The sequence below is a fragment of the Megascapheus bottae genome, chromosome X (genome assembly GCF_031878675.1).
Source record: "Megascapheus bottae isolate mThoBot1 chromosome X, mThoBot2.hap1, whole genome shotgun sequence".
In the NCBI taxonomy this organism is placed as follows: domain Eukaryota; kingdom Metazoa; phylum Chordata; class Mammalia; order Rodentia; family Geomyidae; genus Megascapheus; species Megascapheus bottae.
Genome location: NC_143547.1, coordinates 56,435,385 through 56,439,903, shown reverse-complemented (window position 1 = coordinate 56,439,903; position 4,519 = coordinate 56,435,385). Strand labels below are relative to the sequence as shown.

General features: G+C 37.6%; 1 pseudogene; it reads right to left on the bottom strand.

Moving 5' to 3' along the window:
* Positions 1 to 782: 782 nt before the first annotated feature.
* LOC150041134 (large ribosomal subunit protein uL23-like) lies at positions 783 to 2,397 on the bottom strand (annotated as a pseudogene).
* Between the last annotated feature and the right edge of the window lie 2,122 nt (positions 2,398 to 4,519).

Genomic DNA, 4,519 nt, shown 5'->3' with positions numbered 1-4,519 from the left:
TACACATTTATGTTCTTTATTACATGAATAGTTATAAGTAGTTATTAAATTAATTTGTATTTAATTAATAAATACAAAGGAAATTCTACTTAAGCTAGCAATTAAAAATACAACATGTAGGGCCAGGAGTTTGGCCTAGTGGTAGAGTGCTTGCCTAGCATACACGAAGACCCAGGTTCAATTCCTTGGGACCCCATACACAGAAAAATGCTGGAAGTGGTGCTGAGGCTCAAGTAGTAGAGTGATAACCTTGAGAAAGCCCAAGCACAGTGCTCAGGCCCTGAGTTCAAGGCCCAGGACTGGCAAAAATAAAGAGAAAGATGCAACATGTATTTATGGCTACAGAGGATGAGGCTAAGTGAAATGAAATCCAGGATATGGAAAGATGAGGTTTATCTCAGTGATTGTTGTTCTTAATATACTATGTGAAGTTATTTCTTTCATCCTTTATCCCCTTATGGTTTATCTCATGTTGTTACTGTATCTGACACTGGTACCTGGTATATTGTATGTGCAATAAACTGTTTAGTTGAAATAGGGAAGAAAATGGAAAAACAAGATGCTTTGGAGGGGTTGGGGGGAGCAGAAGTGGGAGATAAACATGGGAAGGGGTATCAGTGTTCAAAAAGTAATGTACCCACTACCTGATGAATGTAACTGTAACCCCTCTATGTATCACACCGACAGTAAAATAAAATCAAACAAAATCCAACAAGGTAACTGTAAAATATTTTAAAAACCTACAAAAGATGTGTACTTATAATTAGCCAGCTGGATGCACTTTAGATGATTCCAATTTTGTTGGCAACATCTACAGCATCATAGTCAGGAGTCAGTCGAACATATGCCGCCTTCTCTCCACCAGGTTGGATAAGGGTATTGACCTTAGCCACATCAATGTCATAGAGCCTCTTCACAGCCTGTTTGATTTGATGCTTGTTGGCTCTGACATCCACAATGAACCCAAGCGTGTTGTTGTCTTCTATCTTCTTCATGGCTGACTCAGTGGTCAGGGGGGAACTTGATAATCGCATAGTGGTTACGCTTGTTTCTTCTCGGGGCACTCTTGCATAGATATTTGGGCTGTCTCCGGAGCCTCAGGGTCTTGGGCCGCTGGAAGGTGGGTGAAGTGCGTATCTTCTTCTTTTTTTTTCTTTTTTTTAATTTTTTTTTCTTTTTTGTTTTTTATTGTAATTAGTAAAAGGGTTACATGATATTTTCCAGATAGAAGGTGCATTAATTCACATACATTGATACCCTTTCACATGTCTTGGTACCCATTTCCCTCCCCCCCAACACCCCCCTCCCGTCTTGGTTTTCCCCCCTTCCCTATCAAATTTCAAATATTCAAATACAAATAAATTCAATATATCAGATAACAAAGTGAGATACTATACCAATATGAGATAACCAAGGGATAGCAAAGGAGATGAGAGACAACATAGTACATTAAGGACAACAATTATTCATTATGTGGCTTTTGTTTCAATATCCTGGAGGTCCTTTCAATTAGCTTCACATTATATGGCCTTATGTATCAAGATTTTGCTCTATTGCAGATCTCTGCTAGTAGAGTCCAAGGTTTCTACTGATTATGACGAATGAGGGAAACCATTGAGCCTAAGTTCCTTTGAGTCTGGCTTACTTCACTTAATATGATTTTTTCTAAGTCTTTCCATTTCCTAACAAATGGGGCGATGTCATTCTTTCTGACAGCAGCATAGAATTCCATTGTGTACAAATACCACAACTTGTTGATCCACTCATCAACTGAGGGACATCTGGGTTGGTTCCATATCTTTGCTATGGTGAATAGTGCTGCAATGAACATTGTTGTGCTAGTGGATTTAGTATGTCCTTGTTTCTGGATAGTTGGGTAAATGCCAAGTAGTGGAATTGCTGGGTCAAAGGGGAGTTCTATGTTTAGCCTTTTGAGGCACTGCCACACTGCTTAATATGTCAATAATGTTAAACAAATTTATTGTTTTACTAGATAATATTTTCCATCACATTTCAAAATGAATTTAGGAAAAGTAGATGTTTACAAGTAAGGTCCTGAAGTATTTCCTTTTCAAGCAGAATTCACCTTCTTTTTTTTTGAATATTATTTACTTTATTTTTTATTGTAATTAATAAAAGGGTTACATGATATTTGCCATATAGAGGGTGCATTCATTCCCATACATTGATACCCTTTCACATGTCTTGGTACCCTTTACCCTCCCCCCACTGCCGCCTCCCCCCCCCCCCCCCCGTCTTGGTTTTCCCCCCTTCGAGTTTCTTCTTCTTTTTGTGGCTGTGGATGCCTTTCAGCACTGCTTTCTTGGCTTTCAAAGCCTTTTCCTTGGTTTTGGCCTTAGGAGGGGCAGGAGCCCCCTTCTTAGCTTTCGGCGCCATCTTGGTGAAAAGCAGAAATAACGTTTTTTTAAGTTTATTATCAGGGTGATGTATGGAATGGTTACAGTTACAGTCATAAGGTAATGATTGTATTACTTCTTGAACATTGTTACCCCTTCCCATGTTTTTCTCTCGACTGTCTCTCTTCCATCCTCTCCCAAGCTGTACAGTTTGTTTCCAACTTACTGCTTTGTGAGTATCGCTGTTACACTAATTTATCCTTTGGCCTTTTTGTCATCATCTTGTTTTTTCCCCTTCCCTGATTCAAATAAACAAATAAATGTATACACAATACACTAGGTATCAAAATCAGATACATTAACAACAGAGGATAAATCATAAGGGAAAAAGAAAAAGAAAGGAAAAAGGGAAGATTAAATAAATAACTTCATGGGCCAGGAGTTTGGCTTACTGGTAGAGTGCTTGCCTAGCATACCCAAAGACCCCGGTTTGATTCCTCGGTATCACATACATAGAAAAAGCTGGAAATGGTGGTGTTACTCAAGCTCTAGCCTTGAGAAAGCCCATGGACAGTGTTCGGGCCCTGACTTTATGCCTCAGCACTGGCAAAAAAAAGGAATAAATTCATATAGTACATTAAAAACAACCACAAGGATAAATCTCTTGTTTACCTATCCTGGATTTCATTTTGCTTAGCCTCATCCTATATGGCCATACGTATATAGTGTTTGAACTACTGAGCTCCTCTGCTAGAAAAATCCTAGATGCATAGTAATTACTAAAAATGAGGAAAACCATGGAGCCTAGGTTTGTTTGAGTATGGCTTACTTCATTTAATATGATTTTATTCCAAGTCTTTCTATTTCCTTACACATGGGGCAATGTCATTCTTTCTGTTGGCAGCATGTAATTCCACCTTTTTTTTAATTGTCAGGGTAATGTAAAGAGGGGTTACAGTTACATTCACCAGGTAGTAGGTACATTACTTCTCACACATTGACAACATCTTCTTGATACATTCATCTACTGAGGGCCATCTGGGTTGGATCAATATATTAGAATATCAATATCAATAGAAATAAAAATTGTAAACACTCGAACTCCAAGTCACTGTAGCAGAGAAACTCTTCTGAAATACAATGCATTTTCTGAACTAGATTCAAACTTGGATGCCCATACAATTTTACCAAGGTTGCCAGCCACAGTCTAAGGATGAATGTATCTCTGAATTCAAAAATATATAAATGATGAAGTAAGCAACAAATAAATCAAAATGATTGGTTTGCATCTTTACTATATTTTAAATGTGGCTTATAGAGTAACTGAAGGCCACACTCCATAAACCAATGATTCAAAACTGGAAAAGCCTCAAAACTATAGAAAATATATTATGTAGGAATGGAACAACCAAACATCATATATATGCATATCCATAAACACCCCAATAATCACACTAGCAATATATTCCTGTTATATGAGAACCAATGGACATGAATGAGACAAAGAATTCATAGGAAAATAAAGGGAGGAGACACCAATTTATTTATTTTTAATGTTTTATATTTAAATTGCTTTTACTTATTAACATAGAACACAAATCTTCTATTTTATATTGAAGAAGGGTCTGCCAATTTTCAGATTTTACATCCAAACTTTTGATCATTTGTGAGGTAATTACAGAATGACATACATGTTTCTTGAGCAGGAATAATGCTACTGCTCTGTGGCAACTCATTGTTCAGAAATGCCACACTCATAACTATCATTCTTGGTTTTTGTTCCTTTCTCTCTTTCTTTCTTTCTTCCTTTCTTTCTTTCTTTCTTTCTTTCTTTCTTTCTTTCTTCCTTTCTTTCTTTCTTTCTTCCTTCCTTCCTTCCTTCCTTCCTTCCTTCCTTCCTTCCTTCCTTCCTTTCTTTCATTCTTTTTTCTTTTTTTGTTCTTTCTTTCTTTCTTTCTTTCTTCTTTGCCAGTTCTGGGCCTTGAACTCAGGGCCTGAGCACTGTCCTTGGCCTTTCTCAAAGCTAGCACTCTACATTTGAGCCACAGCACCATTTTTATTTTTATCTATGTATGTGGTACCAAAGAATTGAACCCTTGGTCTTCATGCATGCCAGGCAAGCACTCTACCACTAGGCTCAACTCCCAGCCCCCTTCTTTTTA